We start from the raw sequence: 27,318 nt of genomic DNA on the forward strand, positions 1-27,318 counted from the left end.
TAATCTTTATTGTTTGAAAACAAAATGTTAAGTGAGTTCATTTCATAACTCTTATCAATTATTAAAGAACGAAACAATATGATATGATAAAGTATCACAAAAATTGATGTTTATTAAATTGTTGATATTTTTCCATAGTAATTTCCTTGTTCAGACATTTCACATTAACTTAATTTTCCATTTTCTCCTTTATTTACATTTATTATTGGATGAGTTCAACAAACTTTAGTTGCTTTTAATTAATTAATTGAAAATTTGTGACATTAACAAAAATAAAAAAATTGAAGAAAATAAATAAATAAAACATGCATTATTAACATTTTATAATACACACGTAACTAAAATTTAAACGGAACATATAGGATCACCATATATATATAAAATAAATGCAACAACAACAACAACAAACCCAGTACAATCTCACAATGTGGGGTCAGCGGAGGGTAAAGTATACGCAGACCTAACCCCTACCTTTAAAGATAGGGCGGCTATTTCCAGAAGACCCTCGGATTTAAGAGAGGAAAACAAGATAAAAGGTCAGATAAAGGCAAGCATATTGAAAATAAGATAAAAACAAGGAATAGCAAAAAAGAGAAAGTCGTGGTATATATAAAATAAATATATATAAAAAAACTAAACAACATCATCACCAGGGACAATGTCAATAGCAACAACAATGTCAACACCAGGGCCACGGGCACCACCTCTGACACCGATCTCTTCGATGTCATTGTGAATCTCCTGAAGTAAGGCAAGAAACCGTTACTTTAGAATATATTTTCCATGCTTCATATTTATGACAGTACCATTAAGGTCTTCAACTTCATCCTTCGATAGCTCGATTATTCAGATATTGTTTAATTGTCTTCAAAGCACAACACTAATGTTGTTTTGAGTCAACATGGTAGAGATTTTTTTTGAAGGAAGATGTTGATGTTAGAATGAGATAGGGTTGAGTGTATAACTTTATAAAGAGGAAGCTAAATTATATCGGTATTGGGAGATGTTGTATTACGTGTATTTATTTTGATGTGACATCTTTTACTGTTTGACCACTCACACAAACACACCTTCAGTGTATCATTAAAAAATACTAGGGGAAAAAATAAGGAAATGAAAGAAATATTAAACTTCGATGCTAACAAAGAAATAAAACATAAAATAAACGAGTAAATAAATATTTCTCAATCATCCCCTTCAACTTACAAAGGGGTGATTTTTCAAATAGTGATCGCTACACAAGTGTAACACCTCAAAAACTTCTATGCCAAGACCCGAACCATTCCTCAAAGGCGTATAGGCTTGAACTCATCAAATTCTAATTTTACATATGATTTAGGACCAATTCCTAAGTATTTGAAGTGTATTAGATATATTTTAGGGTCATAAGGGATCTCTAACACCAAGCCAAGTCTAAAGAATTTTCATCGGCTAAGTTTTCTTATGAGTTCAGAAAAGGGTCAACTTTAAATTCCTATAACTCCTATTATATAAGGAATTAGGTATTCCATGAATTATCAAATTAAAGGTCTTTGAGTCTTCTTTCCAACACCACCAAGTTTGCCTCATTCCGAGTTCGGAGTCAAAAGTTATGAATTATTTTACCAAAGACTACCGCTGTAATAGTTTATGGGCTTGGCACGACGCGCTAGCAGAACGCTCGAAACTAGCTGCAGTAGTTTGGCCCTGGTGCGGCGCATCACTATAGCACCAACAGGGTTTTGGGTCCATTTTTTATATTTTATTTGATGAAGGGCACTCTAGACTTTTTCCTAATTGATAGTTAATAAACCTACAGGGTTTTAGGACCTAATTCAACTCTATAAATTGACCTAAACCTCTAACTCTATTCGTTCTTCTACAATTCACCTACTCAAATATTTCTCTCTACAAAAGACTCTCAAGGGCTCCATTGAAGACTTTAAGTAAATTCACTCAAGATATCCATCAAAACTCTCAAGTTCTTCCAAATTATTTAATGTTCTCACTTAAGATATGTGGGTATTGATTCATGGATTCTTTCATCCATAAAGCCCAATCAATTTCTCAACGTTTTCTTTTAAATTAAAGTATGGTATTTTATGAGTTTTGTGATCTCTATTCCTATTTCATGAATTATGATTCAATGTATGATCATGAGTCTATTTTGATATAAATTGACGGTTATTGCATTAAATTGAAAAATTTCCCATGAATTCTCTTATTTTGATCTCTAGGGTTCATGATGTAAATTATAAGTATTTTGAATTATATTTTAAAAGGATATTATTAGATGAATTATGTATAGGATGATATAAAGTTTATGATCATGCATGTTTTCAAGTCAATTACATGATTTTCAAAGTCAATTGATTATGCAATTGAGTTCTACTCTAAGTTCAAGGTATGAATTTTATGCAAGTTATGAAGTAAGGTGACTTAGGGCCCTATGTGGTGACCTAAGGCCTAAAAGGTGACTTAGGGTCCTATGGGTGACCTAAGGCCTAACGATATGAATTATGCAAATATGATTATAATGATGAATGGACAATTCTCATGTTACAAGTATGTTATGAAAATGAGATACTCTATGATTTCAAACCTATGATCATGACTATGATATATGTAATTATGATTTTTATGTTATGCATGTATTCCGTAGGATTTGACTTAGTACCGGCTAGACATGAGGTGGGGTCCCTACCAAAAGCCTTAGTAGCAGACTCATGCCCCATAAACTACGTGCCACCGTAGGTTTCCTTCATGGCCTAGTTATTGGATCCACATATAGCATTTGTATGACCCGCCTAGTGGGGTAGAGTCTACCTTCGCAAGTAGATTCCCCTTTTTCTTCATTGTATGGGGAGACAACGGGATTCCATGTTATAGCTCGCATGGTCTTATTGTCGATTATGGTTTCTATCCCACATATTTATGATCTCTTATGTATTCTACGATTTTAAATTATGATTTTTAAATACTTTGGTCAATATGATTTTCTCATTACTTTACTTACCTCATCTTATCATGTGATTTACTTGACCATTGTATTCCATAATTTACGTTGCATGTCACGCCCTCATACTTAATACATTCTAATATACTAATGCATACTTTTTGCCTACATTGTCTCATAATGTAGGGGTTGAGGTTGAAGATCATACTCATCTACATGGCTAGTTAAGCTTTCCTATCCAACAGTGTTTGTGGTGATTCCTCATTTATCGGAGACTAGTTATCGAGTTAGTTATTGTTTTCAAAGACTTTTGCTATGTTTCTTATTAAGGGTAAGCTAGGGACATGTCTTATCCCCCGCCCATATTCACGAGTAGAGGCATCTAGTTGGATAAATGTTTCGATTTTATGTTGTCATGTGACGTTCTTAAATTTCTATTCATAGTTTAGACTCTCTTATGATGTTTCTGCATTTGCTTTACCTTATGTATACTTATGATATGTACAAGAGGCTTGGTTGGATCCCTTCGGGGTTTCAATCACCGTGTTATGACTAGGACCTAGGTCGGGTCGGGTCAACAAGAGGCACAACTATGGAATATTTTAAATTCCAAAACGTCTCCTTGCTTGAAACCTGCTGTGCGAACCAACTGGTTCCATCCATTAGTTATCGTCCACCGATTAGACCCGCTCTGACCTACAGTTGTATAATATTCTCTCCAAATATCACGGCCGTCTTTAGTTCCTTCAGAAACTACATGATTTATTATTAAGAATGATCTATGTGCGGGAATAAATGGGCAAACAAATAGCGGCAGCCACTATGAAGACAGAAAAAATAATTTAAGTGTATATTAAACAAAAAATATAAGAAAAAAATATATTACAATGATAAATTACCACATCGTCAAGGTCTGCATACGTTCTTCTTAGAGTAATCAAGAATGTTGGATTGGGAATATTTATGTTGGCGACGGGTGTGAACTTTGCCATATTTGGGATAAGTAGAGAGTTTGTGTAATTTTTTGTTACAAATAAAAGAGTTCATGAAGCATTGGTTTAAATACAAGTCTACTTATTTATTTTGCAATACAAAACCCTTTCATGAGTAATTAAATAGTCACTTATATTTGGAAAATTGTCTAGAAATATAACTTTTATTTTTTAGGACTGTAATATCGCCCAACAATTCATATTATATACTTTAAATAAATAATAGAGATCTTTTTTCTCTCCTAATGGGGTGATATTTAACATTATCTCTTTTTATAATATTTTTTTTTACTATTTTAAACCATTCACGTTTTAACAAATAAAAAAATTATTAATTTTTCATATTATTTAAAAAATATAATTTTATTGATATTAATTCTCATATCTTATTCTTAAACCAGTGTATTTTTAATAAATTTACTTTTATTTATATACTATATTAAAAATGAAGTTGCATTTGTATTTATCTACTTTATCATATCAAGAGAATAATAAAAAAAGAATTTTATGTTTTCTTTTAGTTATCAAAAATGGGAAATAGATAGCTAAAAATGGGAAATAATTTAGAATGAATAGTTAATACTAAAAGTAAAATCATTCACTAGCTATGATAATATTATAATGCAAACATAAATAGAGTTAAAAATATGATTTGACATTATAGTAAAATGGGAAATAATTTAGAATGAATAGTTAATACTAAAAGTAAAATCATTCACTTGCTATGATAATATTATAATGCAAACATAAATAGAGTTAAAAATATGATTTGACATTATAGTAACAATAAATATTATTTTTTTAACAATATGGAATAGTAATAAAGAAGATTTTATATAATATGAATGGTTTGAAAGAGGAAATGGTAAAAAAGGGAATAATATGTCCAAATATATTATGGGATAAATTATGAATAGTTGGGTGATATTGTAATTCTAAAAGAAATAAAAGTGATATTTCAATGCAATTTTCCAAATGACTATTTGGGAAAATTACTCACCTTTCGTTAAAATATTGTAACTATTTAGTCAAACATGGCAACATGTCATAAACAAGTTGCAACTATTGACTAATAAGTCGCACCAGATTACTCAAACGTCGCAACTAATGACCTAAATGTTGCCAGGTATGCGAATTATTCTGCATTGCTGACCACTTAGTCAATCGCTTGTGGAAGTGAGTTTAATAAAGGCTCTGATACAACTGTCCCATCACGTTACTGATCCCTTGCAAATTTAGACTTTTCATATCCTTTTATATTTTTTAAATTTTTTTTAGTGATTTTGTGCGTCATATGTTACCACTTATGGCAGAAAAGTTGCAATATTTAACTCACAATATAAAACATACGACAACTATCAAAGTGGATAAACATACTTACTACTCTTAATTTAACTGTTAGAAATAAATAAATAATTTTAAGTACAATGTTATTATTAACTAACTAAAAATGTTGTATTTAAATAAAGTGTCGCCACTCATCCACCCAATAAAAATAAATAAAAAATTAGAAAATCCCGTTTATTTATTTGTATAGGGAAAATAAGACACGTATTACACTGCATATAATTTACATGGTTGCACTTCTCCACTTCAACTTTAAAACAAGATACTTTTAATGAAGCACAAGTTGGTTTATTTTTTAAACCATTTAAATTCATTCAAAAACCCTTTCACTTTCCATCAAACCTTTCGATTTACCTTCAAAAACTCTTTACATCCTTAATATGTTGTAAATCTAGCATAACATGTTTTCAACATGTCAACGATATATTGCTACTTGTGACTTAAAAGTTGAACTAGTGAAGCAAACGTCGCAACTTGTGACCTATATGTTCCCACATCTTCCAAACAAGTTGCAACAAACAACAAATGTAGGAAGCTGATGCAAATGATGGTCACTTTAGTTGCTTGCAGTAGTCAATACAATAAATACTATGCAGCTGCCATCACATCATATTAATGTTCTCCTACAAATGTAGACTTTTCAATTTTTTTTAATGCTCTTGTTTTATGTGTTGCAACTTATGTCAGAAATGTTTAGTGATCAAATAGAGTTAATTGTAACAAAATCCATCAAATGGATCAATTCATTCACTTAATTAGCATAATACCATTAATTAATCATTTAATTACTATGTAATTCACTACCTTTGAGATCTAACACATAAACAAATCATCAAATATTATCACGACCGAACCTAGGGCCTAGTCGTAACACGACGATCGGGATGCAAGGGACCCCAACCATAAGCCATCTTAGTTAATATCGCATACATAAGGTAATGACCAATATAAAGAGGAATGGAAGTAATCATTAAGTGGGGAATAGGACTAAGGGAGATCAACTCTATAAATGTCCAACCGAACTACACCATAATATCGTCTAAACATGCCTCTAGTCTAATATTTGATGGGGGTTAGAAAAATCTCCTAGCTTACCCTAGCAATAGAAGAAAGTCAAAACCATAGCAACTTGAATAAAATTTATGTATTGATAGAATGAGGACTCACCAACTTCTCGAGAATCTAGGACAAACTTTAGCCACGAATAAAATGATCACGAGTGTCGTCCGTTCCTATATTATGAGACAATGTACGCAAAATATGCATTAGTACGTTTGAATGTACTAAGTCTATAACGCATGTATGAACAACTAAAAGAGCGTAATCAATATGTCGTAAGATGCATGACCAATCATAATGGACATGAGTAAAGATTAAAAGCAATTTAAAACATAAGAAACTCTTGGTCAATGTATATCATAAACTCATAACTTGACATCTCATAATTTAACTCCAACTTGTGTGGGGTAGTACCTTTAACCGACAACTAAGATCATGCGAGCTATTACATTGAATTCGATGACTCCTGCATAGAGACAGGCCGATGACTCTTACATCAAAACAGGGGAGGCTACCTTGCTAGGGCAGACTACAAAAGTAACTCAACTCAACTCAACTGTGCTTTATGTGGATCCACTAGCTAGGACATGAAGGCAACCTACGTGGGCAATATAGTTTGGGACTTTAGGTTTCTACTAGAATTTCCTTGGGTAACTAACTGCATTATCGAATCGAACCCTACCTATAAGCCCTCTCGATGCTTAGTCAATATTCCAATAGAAACTCATAAACATGATCATAACATAGCAGGGAAAGATAGTAATTGTCTATCAATCCATGTTTAAAACATATTAGGAATAGTTCATCTACTTGGTGATTCATAAGAATCCATAACTTCGGTAAGAATTGTCCTTATCACCATCTTTAAATTATCTTTTAATCTTAACTCTGATCATCATCATAACTTTAATTTTAGAATCATAAATCTCAACTTTAACTCATACAAAACTTTAATTGAAAATAATTTAACTCATGATCAACTCATAAACAAATCTTAACTTCATAATCATATCTTGAAAATATAGCTTTATGCATGAGCATCTATAATTCAACTTGAAATCATGCAATTCATATGAGAACATATATATAAAGATCAATGATATTATTTAAAAATGAAATCAACCCAGCCCAATGCAATTCATCAAAACTAGGGTTCATAATCAATTCAAAATTGAATAAAAACTCGGGGAATCTTTGGGACTTCATGGGTGACAAGAGACCATGAACCAATCCCCACATACCTTGCTTGAATTCACTAAGAATTGAAGAATAAATCTGGTAGAAATCTGGAAATCCTTGCTTTAGCTTGAAGAGGAAACCTTAAGAGACTTTGTTCTTGCCTTAGAAAATTTTAGGAGAATCAATTGAATAGGAGGGGAATTGAATATTTATAGACTTGAACTTAGCCATAAAAGTTTCTAGGTTCATTGAATCGAACATGGGAAAAGACACAATTTCCCTTGATTAAAATCTGGAAATTTGGCCCAGTGGATCCATTTCTATGCGTTGTCAAAGTGGTGACGAGTTGTCTAAACGACTCGTCCTACAGGTCTGGAAAAAAGATCATAAAAATAGAGTCTCTGAAGTTGAGAACGACCCTCGTTTATGACCCATCATCATGTAAATGAGTTGTCCTTTTGACTCTCCCTACAGGTCTCAAAAACCTATAAATTGGAAAGTCTCTGAATTTTAGTTACGAGTCATTTCTACGACTCGTCATAATTTCTACAATCCGTCCTGTCAAGTTTTAGAATTGACCTTGAGGGGATGATGGAACTTAACCTCAGAACTCTTCCTATCAGTGGTGTCTACGAGTCGTCAATATGAGTCATTAGACCTTTATTTAAGGTTGATCTTGACTAACCACCACGACTCCCTCTATGACTCATTTTTGTGGGTCGTGTAAACTTCTACAACTCGTAGAGACAGTTGTGAACTTGGGTTCAATTCAAGATTTAAGAATTTTCTCCTTCGTTCTGACTTTTCGACTTACGAGGTCTTATAATATCTTCACCTTGAAAACATTTGTCCTCGAATGAGATTAACTTATCATAGGAAGGAAACGGAAAGGGCACTAGCAACCATGAACATGATGACATTATATAATGCACGGAACATGAAAACTTCAACTTAACTCAAAATTATAACTTTTTTATGAACATGGATGCATATGAATAACATAGGAGGAACTAAATATGTAAGAGTTCAATTAGCTTGAATAGGAACAACTTACTACTTTAGACTTGAGTACAGGGAAAGAGGTATGGGTATCATTTCATCATATCCTCCTCCGCCTCCTAAGTAGAATTTTCTACTTGATGATTCCTCCATAAAACTTTGATGGACACAACTTCTTTGTTTCATAACTTCTTAACTTGCCAATCTAACATTTCCACTGGAACTTCCTCATAAGTCAAATTCTCCTCAACACTTACATCTTTCAATGGCACAATGGAGTTTGGGTCACCCACGGACTTCCTCAACATAGATACATGAAATACCAGGTGAACCATAGCTAACTCAAATGGCAAATATAACTCATAAGACACTTTACCAACATGTCTCAATACCTTGTAAGTTCCAACGTATATAGGACTCAATTTCCCTTTCTTTTCAAAATGCATTACACCCTTCATGGGTGAAACCTTCAAATAGACCTAATCATCCACTTCAAATTCAAGATCTTTTTTCCTAACATCAATGTAGGACTTTTGACGACTTTGAGCCATCTTCAACATCTCCCGTATAAGATTTATCTTCTCCATAGCATCGATAACAAATATGGACCAATCAAGGTCATCTCACCAACTTCAAACATCCCACTGGGATCTACATCTTCTCCCATACAATTCTTTGAAATGAACCATTTGGATGCTAGAGTGATAACTATTATTAAAGGCAAACTCAATCAATGAAATATTTTCATCCCAACCTCTTTTAAAATCAATAAAACACGCCCTTAACATATCCTCTAAAGTTTGGATTATTTTTTCGGCTTGACCGGCGGTTTGAGGATGACAAGCGTTACTTAACTTAACCTTTGTATCGAGACCCTTTCGAAATGACTTTCGAAAATATGTAGTGAAATGTGTACCTCGATCTGATATGATGGACAAGGGAATACTATGAAGTCGTACAAACTCACGAACATATAACTTAGCATAATCTTCGGCATCATAAGACATCTTAACTGATAGAAAATTAGCCTACTTGGTCATCCGATCTACAACCACCCAAATGTAATCAAGTTGTTTCTTAGTATGAGGCAAACCCATTTTGAAATCCATATTCAAATCTTTCCACTTCCAAGTAGGAATCTCAATATCTTGGGATAGACCTCCCAATCTTTGATGTTTGATTTTGACTTGTTGGCAATTTGGACACATAGCTACAAACTCTGCTATGTCCTTCTTCATACCATTCCACCAATATACTTCTCTCAAGTCACGATACATCTCTGTGGAACCCAGATTAATCAAATATTGGGAACTATGGGTTTTATTCAATATCAACTCTCTCAACCCATCAACATTGGGTATACACAACCTACCTTGGTAACATAGCACACCATCTCCCCCTTTAGAGAAAGACTCAATAGCTTTTTGAACCACCGACTTCTTTAACTCGACCAACATTGGATCTTAGTCTTTCTTGGCCTTGACATCTGCTACAAGAGACAATTTTGAACCATTATGAACAAGAAAAGCCACCTCTCTTAATGAAAACTCACATTTGTTGAACTTTTTAAATAGTTGTTTGTCACTTAGAGTTTACAACACAATCATCAAGTGATTTGCATGCTCCTTCTCATTCCGAGAGTAAACTAAAATATCATCAATAAATACAATCACGAATATATCTAGTTATTGCTTCAACATCCTATTTATTAAGTCCATAAAAGTCGTGGGAGCATTGGTCAAACCAAATGACATGACTAGAAAGTTATAATGTCCATACCTCATCCGAAATGCCATTTTAGGAATGTCACACTCCCTAACCCTCAATTGGTGATAACCAAAATGAAGACTCTATTTTGGAGAAATAAATTGCCCTTGCAATTGATCAAACAAGTCGTCTATTCTCGGAATTGGATACTTACTCTTGATGGTTACCTTATTTAATTATCGATAATCAATGCACATATGTAGTGAACCATCTTTCTTTCTAATAAACAATATCGGAGCACCCCATGAGGATATACTTAGCCTGATAAATTCTTTGTCTGACAAGTCTTTCAATTGATCCTTCCACTCTTTTAACTTTGTTGGAGCCATCCGGTAAGGAGGAGTAGAAATAGGTTAGGTATCTGGAAGAAAGTCTATACCAAAATCAATCTCACTTTTAGGAGGGACATAGAATAAATCATCGGAAAACACATCCAGAAACTCGTTTATAATGGGGAACAACTCTAGAATAGGGGCTTCAAAATTTTCATCCAACCCTCACAAGATGATAAATGTAACCTTTGGAAATCATCTTCCAAGCATTAAGGAACGAAATAAATTGACCTTTAAACATAGAGTTACTACCTTTCCATTCTAAAACTGGCTTATTCGGGAATTGAAACTTAACCACATGGGTTCTACAATCAATTGAAGCATAATATGCATATAGACAATCCATCCCAAGAATAACATCAAAATCGGATATCTCAAGCTCAACTAGATCACATAAAGTAACTTTATAGAAGACCTTAACCGGACAACTTCTATATACTCTTTTAGCCACAATCGACTCACCTATGGGAGTATAAATAGAGAAAATCTCTAATAATGTCTCGAGGCGATCATCAAACCTCATAGCCACATAAGGGCAAACAAAAGATAAATTTGCACCCGGATCAAGCAAAGCATAAACTTCATAGTCAAAGACCCATAACATACCGGTAAAAACTTTGGGAGTCTCCTCCACCTTTTGCCTACCATGGAGGGCATAGAACCTATTGTTGCATTGACCACCCTTTGGTTGCACTTGGACACCTTGAGCAACTTGGCCTTTTCACCTATTGTTACATTGACCACCATTTGGTTGCACTTGGCCACCTCGAGCAACTTGGACTTGAGGACAAGCATCTTTGACCTTGCATTCCTTAGCATGATGACCTAGCTTACCACACCAGTAGAACACATTTAACCCGTCTAAACATTCACCCTTGTGGTTCCTACCACACTTCTTGCATGCGGGAATGACTTGGCCTATAGGAGCACCTCCTTGAGGTTTAGGGTTGGGCACCCTATCTTTGTCAAACATTGTAGTAGTAGCATTAAAAGACCCTTGGCCAGAGCACTTTTGGTAAAAATGAGGACGTCCACCACTTTTGGACTTAGCATAAGAGAATTCACTATTATCGGTCCTTGGCCTCTTAGACTCCCTATTCTTCACCTTTAGTCATGACCCAAGCATGGGGCCTAGACATGACACAGAGAATAAGACACCCAGAGGTACTTCACCCAAGCATCTTAGCATTTATTAAGTATTTCATTTGTAATGACAAACAAATCAAGCAAAAACAAAAGGGATATACGGAGTAAGGTTTCACATTTAATAAGAGCCAAAGATAAAATAACATATTTTTCTATGACCAATCATACCTTCTACATTAAAGACTTGGCGGGGGCTAAGACATGTCCCTAGCTCACCTTCAAGATTTAGTCAAAATTACCAAAATTCAATGTAAGAGTTTAAACATAACATAAGCTAGATAAGATAAGAGTGTCATTTCAGGAACATGGGAACTCACTAAAGTGGTAGCCTTCAACGATCAACTTAGCCACAGGGAAGAGGGTGAGGAGCGACGTTGGTTCCTACATGGTGATATGATATAGGGAAAAAGTTTGTGTTAGTTAGTTAAAGGAAAGCTTAGGACACTCTAAGGCATGACATGAATTTGAAAAAAGTGAACACTTTCCTAAACGTCCCATAGTCTCTTATTCATAATTATGGTACGCTTCACAACCATGAACAAAATCTTATTTGACGCGATATGTTGGACTCCAAGGAACATTCAAAACCTCAGGCTTTGATACCAAGTTTTTTACGACCCAAGCCTATGGCCTAGACGTGATATGGCGAATGAGAAACCCGAAAGTACCTCAAACAAGCCTCTTAACATTCTTTTAGCCTTTCATAGGTAATGACAATAAATAAATAAGAAGAAATCATAATAGTAAATCTTCAACTTACATATATCCAACAATACCTCTAGCTTTTAGATTTAACGGGGCTAAGACAAGTCCCTAGCTCACCTCAATCATAATAGAAAGAAATGCCATAGTATGTGTCTTAATATCTCAACATATCATAAGCTATAAAGATAAAGGAGTATTATTCTCGAAACATGGGAATTCACCAAAAGTAGTCTTAAAATAAAATCTCAACTAGCCACGTGAAGGAGAACGAGGAGGAGCACTAGTCCCTATATGATGATATCATATAAGCAAAAGAGTATGCATTAGTACTTTGAATATACTAAGTATGTAAGCATGCATGAACATTGAGGAAACATTAAAATATTTATGTATTATGAAACATAATACAATGCATGCATAATCAATCATATATATATCCTTTAAAATATTTATTATGTGAAAAAAGGACCATAATCGACATTTAAGACCATGCGAGCTATAACATGGAATCCAACATAACCCCCTACATTGGCCGGGGAGACTACTTGCTTGGTAGAACTCCGTCAACTTCATTCATTTCTTTAACTTTAACTTTAAGGGTTTTCATGGATCCATTAGCCTAAGCCTACAAGGGCTCCTATGTTGGCACATAGTTAATGAGACAAGGGGTTGCTACTAGGATTTTCTTAACGAATCCCACCTCAATGACTCATTCGGTGCTAAGTCAATCTCACAGAATAGTTTAATACTACAAAATAGTCATAGCATATAACTTGAGAATTCAAAACATCATATTCGGTAGAATAGCTCATTAAAATATTTGGTGATTCAAATATGCAAGAATTATCCTTATAGCATAAAAAATCCATCATTCATAGCATCATTCTTTTATTTTATAAGACTCCCTTTTTATCATATACATTGCTTTAATAAATATTCATTTGGAGTCAAAGCTTTTAAGTCAAATTTTATTGAAAATATAGTAAAACTAGGTGGGTTCAAATCACTTCAACTTACAAACATGTATGTAAATAAATCTTTATAAATACTTTGAAATCAATTAATTAAAAATTATGCTTTAAACAACCCACCGTGAATTTCAAGAAACTTTAAAGAGCTAAATAGAAAAATTACTTGCAAACCATTAATTCATACATATGAAATTACGTTGCATCAAAATAGACCAATAATCATTAGTTTAACCATGATTCATGCTATTAAGTAAAAATAAGAATTACCCATAAGAAAATATTGCTTGAAATCAAGATATTTAATTGAAAGAGTTTTTGGACTACATAGGTGGAAGAACCCATGGATAAACACCCACATAACTTAAAGTAAAACTTAAAGAAAATAAACACAATTTAACATATAAAAAAAATATTTTAGGCATAAGAGTGGAAGGAATACTCTCATTGAAGCCTTAAATTCCTGGAATCCGAAGCGTTACTCAGAATCAATGGACTTAATAAACACTCTCGAATCCTAGCATTTTCTCCTTGTCGGAGAGTTTTGTGTACTACCCGGAGTATATAAATTACTGGAATAGTATTTCTACACTACTAAGAATAAAAACTATATTTTAAGAATGAGTAAAGGAGTGTATAGAGAGAACAGTTGCTTGAGAAAGCTTGATGAACAAAATAATGAAACAAGGTGGGTATTTATAGATGTGAAGGAAGGACCTAACAATAATTAAAATAATTATAAAGAAAAATCTAAAAATTTAATGGAAGATTGTGATGTCATGGGTGATGTCAAATGGAGGACTATTGATGTAATGGGTGATGTCAAATGGATCTAGATATTTCTATGGTTGATGAGATGAATCTTCTTTTAATGAAATACCCTTTTTCAGAGCTGCGTTTGAAAAAGATAACTTCCTCATTAGGATTTGGTGTCTCATATGAATTGTTTCTCTAAAAGTATACTTTCATGTCGTTCAAGAATCAACTAATTTGGAGCATCCTACAGTGAGATGATTTTTCTTCTATAAATACTCTATTTCGTCACTACACCGTGTCTTGCAATAATTAATTTATTTGACCTACTTAAATGATTAAACTTAAAATATGGTCCTCATAAAAGTTGTAGGTAATGATGTTCGGGTTATCCAAAAATTTGAATCACCTAATTTGGAATAATCTATTAAATGTGATTCCCAAAATACAAAAGTGGCATCATTTTCATTGAGAATTGGAATATCATATACAACGTTTTTAGGGGGTGTTACACTAGGACATTAAGGCAACCTATGTAGGCAATGTAGTTTGGGACTTTAGGTTGCTACTAAGATTCCCTTGGTTAACTAACTGCGTTACTGGACCGAACCCCAACTAGAAGCCCTCTTGGTACGTAGTCAATATCCTAGCGGAAACTCATAAGCATGATCATAACATAGTAGGGAAAGATAGTAACTGCCTATCAATCCATCTTTAAAACTTATTAGGAATAGCTCATCTACTTGGTGATTCATATGAATCCATAACTTCGGTGAGAATTGTCCTTATCACTATCTTTAAAAACATCTTTTTATCTTAACTCTGATCATCATCATAAATTTAACTTTAGAATAAAAAATCTCAATTTAAGTCGTATCAAAGTTTCATTAAAAATCCTTTATCTCATGATCAATTCATAAACTCATCTTAACTTCATAATCATAGCTTGAAAATATATCTTTATGTATGGGCATCTATAATTAAACTTGAAATCATACAATTCATATCAGAATATGCACATAAATATCAGTGATAACATTTAAAAATGAAATCAAACTAGCCTAATGCAATTCATCAAAACTAAGGTTCATAATCAATTAAAAATTAAATAAAAACTTGGGGAATCTTTGGAATTTCATGGGTGAAAAGAACCCATGAATCAATCCCCACAAACCTTACTTGAATTCACTAAGAATTGAAGAAGAAACCTTGTAGAAATCTAGAAACCATAGCTTTAGCTTGAAGAGGAAACCTTGAGAGACTTTATTCTTGCCTTAGAAAATTTTAGGAGAATAAATTGAATAGGTGGGGAATTTGAAGGATTGAATATTTATAGACTTTGAACTTGGCCATAAAAGTGAATAGATTCATTGAACTGAACTTGGAAAATGACATAATTGCCCTTTATTAAAATCTAGAAATTTGGCCCGACAGATCCATTTCTACGGTTTGTGGAAGTGTTGGATGAGTCATCTAAACGACTCGTCCTATAGGTCTGAGAAAAGAGCATAAAAACTGAATCTCTGAAGTTTTGTAATGACCCTCATTTATGACTCATCTTCATGGAAATAAGCCATCCTTTTGACTCGTTTTATAGGTCTCAAAAACCTATAATTTGGAGACTCTCTGAAGTTTACCTATGAGTCATTTCTATGACTCGTAACAATTTCTACAAGCCATCTTATCAAGTCATAGATTTTACCTTGAGGGGCTATTGGAACTTAACCTTAGAACTCTTCCTACGAGTGGTGTCTATGGGTCGTCTAGGTAAGAACGGGTCATCAAGATACGTCGTAAGACCTTCTTTTGAGGTTGGTGATGACTAACCACTACGACTCCCTCTATGACTCATTTCTAAACTTCTACGACTCCTAGAGACAGTCGTGAACTTGGGTTCAGTTCAAGATTTGAGAATTTTCTCCTTGGTTCTGACTTTTCAACTTATGAGGTATTACAAATATACTCGGTATTGTAATACTATTTGTGACTATCTATTTTAATGTAATAATTTTCATCAAATTGATCAGTCCATTCATCAAATTTGGATAATACAATTAGATAATCATCTAATTACTATGTATTCACTACGATTGAAGCTTGTGAATCATTGATTATAAAAGAGTCCATGAAGTGATGGTCGCCTTCTATAAATTGCCTGTCTCTTAAAAAATATAAGTTCTTTGTATATGTATTTTCCAAAAAAAAAGAATGAATCTTTACTAAAACTAATATTTATTTATTTTTACATTAAAGAACAACATTTAATTAGGTTATATGAATTAAATAAGTCTAATTTTTAAAATTGGATACTCAATAAAGCAAAGTCATTTTTTCAAACCTATTAAATTCATTCAAAAACCCTTTCATTTCCCATCAATCCTTTCTAATTACCTTCAACAACCCTTTGCTTCATTAATATGTTCAAACTCCTGAGTCAAATCTTCACGATAAAATTAGTTTGCCATCGTTGTGTGATGCATCAGCAAATTGGCCTAAGATTACCAAATATGTGTTTCCCTTATTCAAGCAAGTCCATTATATGGACCTATGAAGAAACAATGCCCCTATATTTGATAATTTTAGGCCAATCCGTTGATGTGACACCACAACTGCTATACATGGAGTAGAATCTTCTCCCGCTGAGAAAAGGTTTGGATAGAGCTCCTCTCCATCTCCTTTTTATCTCCATCAAGTTCTTTGTCACGACCTAAAAATTGAGGTCATGATAGCACGCATCCCATGCCCCATTCCGATGCGTAAACCAAAAAGTAAAACCATATGAGACTCCCAAAGCAAATTTAGGCCATAATTAAAGCAAAATAAAGGAGAAAAATGAAAATACCCCAAAACCTGGTGTCATAAGTTTAAAGAGCATCTAGTGCAATGATCGAGTCTAATAGACATCATAAGTCTTCAAAAAATAGTAAAGACTGTACATATAGGCTAGAAATAAAGGTCGTCTGAATCCCAAGACCTCACCACTAATACAAATGATAAAATATCTCTAAAATAAGAAGATCAGCTGCTACGCGGGATACCTTGACTAGGATCTGGAATAAAACGAACACAAAAGTAGGGGTGAGTACAATCCACATGTGCTCACAAGGTTTAATCGATTGAGTATTATTAATTAATCAAAAGCTATGAAATAAACTAAGGAACGTTTCCACCTACACATAGAAAAGTCCCACTCTAGCTATGCTGCCGCTAATTTATATAGAACGGCGTAATTAAAATAAACATATAAATATAGTTTAATTTCACAGTTAGACAAAAAGGTCAAGTATCATGGTATCAATGCAATGTAATGCAATATAATGATGCAATGATATAATGATACGGTAGGATCAAGGCTGTCGCATAATCTGTCGTATACACGTTGTGCTACCAAGAAGGACCCATGGGGGTCTCACATACCATATACCTCATCACAATCTATGTATCAAATACCTCTCCACCCAACTCATGGTCAAGGACTCATGATACTAATGTCTCATTCGCTTGCCACATATCTTGTGGTCAAAGATACAAAAGATGTCACATTTTCTTTCTCAAAAGGGTTTCCACAGTTCTCAACTTTCCAATAATCAATAATAGTATGAATGAGGATGAATGTAATCACAATGTATAAGGCATAGTGGTAACATTCAACTCAATATGTAGCACAAGGTTTAAAGTTCTCAAAACTTAACCTAAGAATGATATTCACCCTCAATAGATAGTAATGGGAAGGAAAGACATCAATTAAGTATTCACCCCTTTGTCAACAATATCCCACTACTCATTCATGCTCGAAACCTTCAACTCAACCCCTTAGACGAGAATTACCAGTCAAATACCTCTACTCAGTCAAGTCATAGATTACACAGTGTCAATCACAAATAAAATTTCACATAGGCCCCCCACACGGGCTACACAACACATACAAGCCCTCCACACAGGCATCATAATATCAATTATCAGTCCCAAACTACACTACGACCCCATTCCAAAGTCTACAAGATAGAATTTGACTAATCACTGCAATAAACCCCAAGAAGGATAGCCAAACCAACCTCGATAGCCGAAACCGCACTCGAACACCTCCACCAGATGATCAACTCTCAAATTCAATGCCCAGAATGACAACCCACTATCAAGAGTGAAATATATGTGTCATAAGGAGTCCAATGACACCCATATTGGTAGGTTTTAGAACAAGAGGTAAAACATTCCAAAAATTGATAAATTTTGAAGAGAGTCGAATCTAGAAATTTCTATCAAAAACACATTCTACTCATTGAGGGGGGTTTGTGGGTGAAAACCCCATAAAAATAGGCCAAGACATAAGGTAGAAATTAATGAAAACCGAATTGGAAATTTCAAGAACAAAAACCCCAAAATCTTAATTAACAACTAGACTTTCCAATGATTTAGGGATGTAAAACTGCTAAGAAATGAATTAGAACAGAAAGAGGAACTTAACCCAAAGGATTTTCTCCAAAAACCTCGTCAAAATCGCCTCCCACAAGCTTTAAGAGTTTGTAAATGGTGGAAATGAAGAAATTTGAGCTCTTCCCCGAAGTTATTGTTTAGGGATCCCAAATTTAGTCATCGCGATCATGAGTCTTTAAATCTCGCGATCGCGAAGAAGAAAAGAGTTCCCTTATCGTGATCGTGTATCCCCCTTGCGATCATGAAGAGCATTGGAAATAACAGACCTTTCAGGATTGATTATCCCTCCTCGCAATCACAAAGGACATGAACCCAGTACATCACAATCGTTGACCCTACGTTGTGATTACGATGAAGAAAAAGTACTGCACCAAAAACCAGATCAGAACAGATTTGCAGAGTCTAAAAACGCTCTCGATTGGGTCCTTGAAAGTCATTCAGAATCCTTTATACACAAAGCTTAATTGAATTCCCACTAAATTTGATGTTCCAGACTTAATGAGATCATCTAAATTCAAATTTGAGGTCTCCTTAAACCGGTATCCGTTAATTCACAGGTAAACTAATTTCGGCACTTGAAATACCTAAAATACCCTCGGAACCTCTAAAAATTACAACAAAGTCATTTATAGCATTAGAATCACCCGCCCAAACCAATGGAATCATCATAAATCTAATCCAAGTCTCCGAACATAATTTGTTGACCAAAGTCAAACTAACTCATTTAAAACTTTATTTTTTAACTTTAGACATAAATTTCACATATCAATCCCAAATATCTTTTTGATGACTCTCCTAGACCAATTTTCACATTTCGGAGCTAATGGAACTACGAAATCCCATTTTGAGACCCGTAGCTTCATTTGGTCTTGAAAACCACTTTCTCACAACTTAACTCTATAAAACACAGGAATCTGGCAAATTCACCAACTACAAAGACTTTAACATATTCAACCACATAAACTAAAAAAATAACACTCAGAAGCACTAATGATAAGGTTAAAATAACAATTTCGTGCAATTTTCCTAAAATGACCCTCAAGGTCATTACATTCTTACTTGTACGAGGGAAATGTTCACAATTATCAACATCTATGCCAACTATTCATGTTCTTGGAGTCATGTCCAACTATGCATTGTCTTGGAAAGAAAATATAATGATTACACTATTTCATGCATAAAAGAGTCTGACTTTTTTAACTATAATTATCTATCAATTTGAAAATCAAATCAAAGTATAAAACCGCAGCCCTGCATGCAACTTGACCTTATTTTTCTACTACAAACTATTTGACAACACATAGTTTGTAACTCTTCATTATAAACCCACAAAATAAAATTCTTCATGCTATTGATGAATCGTTTTTCTAGGAAAAGCATGAAGAAGACTATTAAAAGAAGAATAAAAATGAAGGAAATACTTTCAAAGGAAGTTGTAGGGTTAATATCCCTTTCTAAAGGGGTTCTGACTGATATATTTGCGAAGGTTGCTTCTTCTTCCTTTATGGATTATATAAATCTTAAACTAAGGTATGAATATTATATATATATATATATATATATTATTTATAATGAGTAATTTCAATATAGTTTATGAATATTTGCCTTTTGAGTTCTAAGGCTTTTATTGATGTTGGAATAGAATTAAAAGTTTTGCAGCACCTATCACTGGTAGGCTTTCTGTTAATGATGCATTATTGCCTTTAGAGAGTCTGAGGAAATAGAAGCTGAATGAAATTTTTAACCTATGCTTGAGTTGTGGTAATAGAGATGCCTTGTACAGAAATGGCATGGTAAAAATTAATTAAACGAGTTTAAAATACTTGTTGATCTATTCATGTTAACCGAGACTAAATGACTACTGTTTACTTATATGTGATATTTTTTAATAGATTGACTTTTTCAGAAATGATAGGCTAGAAGAAACCTTTGAATTTCTAAAACTAGCAGCAAATGGAGGCCGCGCTTGGGCCTTGTATGCTTCTGACATAATTTTAGCCTTATTGGGTGGTGACTTCATGCGAGAGGGTGTGATGTTGATTGGCAAGATGAAAGAAAAAGAGCCTCTTAGTAAAATAAGGGAATGTTGAAAGACATTAAAACTAATGTTGTGTGATACTTGGGTTCTGAATCCCATAATACTGAGAGGAAGGTCCATTTATTGCACAATTCAGCATGAGCATCCTCATATTCGCATGAAGCGGCCCTGGCCTGATAGTGATACTAATAACTATTATCATGTAGATTTTCAGTGTCATTGTTGTAGTTGTCAAAACAAAATTGAGTGTATCATTGGAGATTTGGCATTATACCCATGGGCGGAGCCACCTTATGTGTATAGTCATCTAGTCCACACCCTTGCAGTATTGTATGATAATTTGTGCATATATTTTGTACATTTTGTCTAACTTCAACAATTGGTGTAATTTATGTTTCGATTGTATATAGTATTGTGCACAAGTTACTTTAGAATAGTAAAATACTCTATTCATGATTGTATGAGTGTCAACTTAAAACATCAAATTTGTATGTTGAAACATGTGAGTCCGAACTCGCAACATATGAGTCGGATATTGCAGAATATTGCTAACAAGACATGCACAATTAATTTAGAATAGTTTAAAAATGAATATTGTATGACTGAAAAGTTGCACCACATGTGTCACAAGTTGAAACATATAAATACCAAGTTTCACATGTGTCCCAACATATGAAAAGCCTCTTGCAAAATTTGGGCGATACTTTTGAACTTCAATTCAGACCCTTCCACTAGGGGTTTTGTAACAAAAATTTAAAATTTTGAACCCACGTATCACATAAAAAAGGAAAGATGATAGTATTCTCTCTCCTCTTTAAACGTGTTAACTTATATCAAATCAAACTAAAAAATAAGACATTGCTTTTCTTTCTCCCTGTCATTCCTGTTCACTTTTCTCTTCGTCTTCCTCTTCATCTCAAATCATAATAGAACTTCCTTCATACCTTCCCTTCCTTTTCTTTTTATTGCGTTTCACTTTGTACAACATAGCCTAATATGTTGCACTACACTACATCCATTTTATCGTCATTACCAGTCGTTCAATCAACAAGTTCAAGGTAAACTTTATTTATAGGGCTTTCAAATATTTTCTGTTTTTCTGTTTATGGTTGAGTTGTTGTTTTGGTTCTGTTGAATCTGTTCTTTGTTAAGATTTTGGTTATTGTGTTGTTTTTCTTTTCTTGTTAAGAGTTACAAGTTGCAGCATATCATGTGTGTGTTGTTTGTAATAGGTGACTCATATTTTCCAACATACGACTCTTCGTTTGCATTACCCCATAACTTGAAATATGCATATCTTTTTATTATAGTTTTGTACACATTTGAAGAAACCCTATTTTTTTCTGGATATGGGTGGTGTTTTTGTTTTAGATCTGTTGAATGTGTGGTATTTTTTGGATATTGATAGATATGTTGTTGTTCTTGTCTTGTTAAGAGGAAGAGGTTGCAGCATATCACCCATTTGTTGTTTGTCACAGGTAACTCATATGACCCAATATATGGGTCATCTGTTGCAACAACTCATAAATTAAAATATGCATATCTTTTCTATGCATGTCTCAAAAAATGCAAATAATTTCTTACTGTGGGTTGTGTTGTTTTTTTAGTTTTGTTGAATGTGTGGTATTTTTCGGATGTTGGTAGATATGTTGTTGTTCTTGTCTTGGTAATATTCACAAGAAAAGTGATTACAAATTCTTTTTTCTATCTCTGGTTTTTGCAGATACAATGGGTCTAATGAAGCAAAAAATTAGACACAAAAATACAAAGAAACAAAGAAGTAAAATAAGAAGTAAGAAATAGAAATATTCTGTAGTAAAACTATTTAATTGGTATTGCTTTTTTAAATAAGGGATTACTACATTGTCTACGTATTTGTTTTTCAGAACAAAATGCACCAGCACAAAATCAACAAGAAGGGAGCCATGTTCTAAAATAGGGTTGAAGAATCACCAACCTAATTTAGATGAGCTTGCATCCCAAGCAGTGTCTGAAGTAGAAGGAGGAGTAGCGCATCAAGTAGAAGGAGTTTCTCCGTCTTTCTTTGTTAGATAAAAAATTCCTGCTCAATCCTCTAAAGAAACAAAAGATGGAGGAGAGGAAAAAGGACATGCTAAGGTCGGCGAAGAAAATAAAGATAATAAAAATAATGACAACGAAGAAAAAAAAGGAGAAGGCAAGGCCCAGGAAGAAGATAAACAAAATAAAGATGACCAGCAAGAAGAAGAAAAAATAACAATGATGAAGAGAAAGAAGACGATCAAAAGTCTCTTGCTGAACATAGAAAAAAAAACAGAAACTGAAACATGATGAAGACAAAACTCCTGGCAGACATAATGATCTTACCACCTCTTCACGTGAAAAAGAAATAAAAAATGTCGATGCAGGAAGATTTCTTGTGCGTCTCAAGCCTGATGTTACTGGTGATATCATAATAAGGTCAATCTTTGAATTTTTTTTGACAGGTTCAGGGTTGATATACTCGAGAAACAAGTTATTGAAGATTTTTTAGGAGTATTTATTTTGGCAAGTATCTTAATTTTTCTTTAGACAATAATGCCCATTTTCAAAAGAGAATAGTGCATGCTCTGCTCAAAAGAAGATTTTTTTTTAAAATAATGAAAAGAAGGATGAGGTTTGGATCAATTACTGTGGCATGATATTTTGTTTCGGTAGAAGATAATTTGTCATAGTGACTGGACTAAACTGTCATCCTCCTCCTCAGCCCATCCCTGATTTTAAACCACCTAAACAACCTTGCAACCAAAGGACCGATCGAAATATAGAAGAAGCTATGGAAACAACAAATAAATATGAGTCCGGTGATAAGAACCTTGTGTCCCTTATTGGTCTAAGCTTCAATAATCCCAAATTGGTAGCTCTGTTGAGTGGGGAAAATGTCTCAAAGAAGAACAAGGAGTCACTGTGCTTACTTTGGTTTGTACATAATATACTTTTGCCAGAGATCTCAACAACAACATCCCCATTAATTTGGTGAAGTTCTCGAAGGATATCGACGCTTTCAACAACTATCCTTGGGGTCATGAAAGCTACATATTGACTGTCAAATACATGTTGTCTCGATTATCTTCAAAGATGACCAACTTGTATCTTTCCATGGCCTTTTATGGTAAATACATATTATCTTTGATGTTCTTTCATATCTTATTGAATAATCCAATAGTTTGTTTGTTGACATCTATTTTTTTAAGCTTGGACATTTGAAGCCACTCCTCATTTAAGGCAACAGTTAATTTTCAAGAAAGAGTTATCAACCCCAAGAATTCTGAGAAGGTTGTCTGCAAAAAATAACAAGAATCCTCTGGATCTTTTTAACCAACTAGATGATGTAATAAGAACAAGTTTTTGAAAGAAGAGTCAGATGTTGCAACATAATATCTATAATTCATAACTTATGCCTAACATGTTGTAAATTAAAACTCAAATGGTGATATGTTGCAACCTGGTACTCATATGTTGTAGCATGACTATCATATGCTGCCTTAAAAAATTAGCATGGTTACCTAACATATTCATAGTTTATTATAGGTTGTACATCCGTAGTTGTACCAATAGAAAAAGAGTTGTAAATGTCATTCATCGTTACTCTATGTCTTCTTGATACCCTATTTGATCCTGTGGTGAATAGGGTTAAAAGAGAATTGGATGGAGAAACAACAATCAAAAGGAGGTTAGTTGATTTTAGTCAGCATGATTTTTTAAACGTGGATATGGTTGACGCAGCTGTACGATCTAGTGGGTTTTGGGTTTGGGGATTAAAAAGTTGGGGATGGTGTTGGTGGTGCTGGCGCTTGTAGGGATGGGGCCATAGATTTTTTTTCATTTAGCTCGACACCTTTCAGGGTGTGCAACGAATGTTGCGACCAAAAAATATTATGCCTATCAATGTGAGAAGTACACGGCAAAAGCTGACCATGTTGTGAAGACTCTTATAGCATTGACTGAGGCCGTTAAACAATTGGCATCCAAGAGGGGTGTCATTCCATCAAAGGAACTAGGGGGTCTATATAATACTCCTTAAGCTAAGAGAATAAGAAAGTCTGTTTCCAAGGCATTATCCAATATGAAAAAAAAAGCTATTGGAGAATTGTCGATGGACACAGGGGAGGATCCTCCGCTGAAGCTGGTGAATATTTACAAATTACTGCCAAACAAAAATAAAAAATTGACAGCAGTCCTAAAATCAAAGGAGAAAAATGTACAAAATGCACTACCTTGATGGAGAGTATTTCAGGAAGATGACAACTATGGACGAATGGTGGACGGACTGAGTAAGTTTTTCCAAATGTGACTAATTTGTTTTACATTTCCAGTCATTACTAACTAAAATTCTTTGCCTCATGCAGGAGAGGCAAATCCAATTCAATGAGCATTATGATGCACGGAATAGAATCTTAGATCTAAACTTCTATATTTCCTTAAGAAAATCTTACCAACAAATTTGTGATAAAGCAACAACTCTTGGTGGTAGAAGCTTAAAAGAGTTGCTTGCATCTTATAAATGGGACGAAGATCTTTTTAACTATGTTAGATAAAAGAGACCATTTCCTTGTGGCATGGATTGGATAGGAGCAAGGAGGATTCTGGGAATCATGTGTTTAGACAAAAAACATTTTGCGACTCTTGAGATCCTCTTATACGAGGGAGTCATGAATGTTTATGACCGCAACTTGCCAGTTTTTGAAGATATTGAGTTTCTTCCCTTCATTTAGCCTATGTTGGATTTATTTTCGATCACGTTGAGGCAAAGTGGATTCATTAATCTTTTTCCAAGAAAAGTTCCGAACGAATCATGGATTTTCAAAAAAGAAAATTTAGTTGCCAACCTCCTCAAAAATAAAAGTAATGCCGCGTGCAGATCATACTCGCTTGCATTCCTCGACCAATTGTTAACCAGCACTACTATGGATGTCAAAAAGACCTTATTAAATGATAATACTTTGAATAGAATGCAAGAGGTTTGGGCTACTAGGATAGCATCCGGGAGCTTATTTCCCTGACAGGTAAGGTGTTATCATATTAATATGAACTATCAATGTTTTCTAGTTGGCATTGATAACTGCATACAGTGGTTTATTAATCATCAGATTTATGTATATTAGTCACATGCTGCAACATAAGAGTCGTATGTTATAATACATTAATAGTAATAACTTATTGTAGGACTATTAAATGAATAAAAGCAACAGAAAAAAGAAATAAAATTGGAAAAGTGAATCAAGATCTAGATGGATCCCTTCCAATATATTAATTATATTATATTTTAAAAAATTGTGATTAAGACATGTTTACCATAAAATGAAGAATCAAAAATATTTATATGCTTCAAATTTTAAATTAATTTTATATTTGTAAAAATATTTTTTATAAAAATGAGGCCCCTAAAAACAATGGGCCAAGCCTTTGCTAGTTGCTTCGCGCTAAAAAGGCATGCATTTTAGGTGAGTAATAATTACACATCTTCTTGGATTTGGTAGATTTATGGGGAAGGGGATCCATTAATTAATAAATTTCTGACAACCCATTTCATAAGGTCATGTCGATTAGACCTGAACAAAACCAAAATGACGGGTTAGCCACTATAAATACACTCAACCCTCATTCCACTTCTATATTGAAAGCTGAACTCTTCATCCATAAACCCAACCATGTCTTTCCCAGCAAATTAAAATAAAGATGCTTTTATGTCTCGGTCTGAGATAATTTGGGAGAAGAAATTCCTTAAGAGCAAATTATTGTTCATGAAACGCGCTATGGAAAGTGATTCCATCTGGGAGAAAGAACTCCATAGGAGCGAACTCGATTTCCTGAAATGAGGTTTGGAGAAGCTTAGGCAGGATATCTGGACATTGACACATAAGTTCATTAACTTGGATAAAGAAGTTAGGAATCTGACCACTGAAGGTGGTGATGGAGGATGTGGTGAGGGATTGGCTAAATGGGTTAAGCAAGAGATGCCACAATGTTCTTTTTTCGGAGGGTGGTATGATGGGAGGTTGTAATATTGTTAAGTCTTTTTATGTTGATGTTATTTTGTTTGCTGGGGAAGAAATGGTGGCATGGTGGAAGGTTGTTAACAGCTTATGTTTGTATGTTTTTTGTATTGGTAAATACTCAATGTTTGTGTAAGTAAGTTATGATGTGCAAATCAACATTTTGTACCTATATTTTCTACCATTTATACATTTTCTTATTTAGAACTCGTTAATAAGACTTAATTTTAAATTATCTAATTTATAGAATATGTATGACTATTTAAATTTCCAAATATTTTGTAATATCATTTTTAAAAAAAAATAATTTAAGTTATTGATCATATAACTTTTCGAAATCAACTTATATAACATAAAAGTAATTTGAAATAATTAAATTTTAATATAGTGTTTTATATTTTAGAAGTCAAACTGTAAAGTGATATATTTGATGATAAACTGACAGCAAAAATACTAAACTTTAAAAGGTTAATTGAAAATCAGAGCATTTATTGCAACTTATTCGGCAAATGGTCCAACATATTATTCACAAGTTGCAAAATTCCAGTCTTCTTGTGAGATTTATGAGTCCAAAGTTGCAACATAAGCATGGCATGTTGCACAATATGACTCACAAGTTGCAACATAAATATTATATGTCGAAGCATATA

General features: G+C 33.7%; 1 pseudogene; it reads right to left on the bottom strand.

Moving 5' to 3' along the window:
- Positions 1-633: 633 nt before the first annotated feature.
- LOC129883574 (uncharacterized) overlaps positions 634-27,318 on the bottom strand; it is a 40,971-nt pseudogene continuing 14,286 nt past the window's right edge.

This window comes from Solanum dulcamara, chromosome 3 (assembly GCF_947179165.1).
Source record: "Solanum dulcamara chromosome 3, daSolDulc1.2, whole genome shotgun sequence".
NCBI lineage: Eukaryota > Viridiplantae > Streptophyta > Magnoliopsida > Solanales > Solanaceae > Solanum > Solanum dulcamara.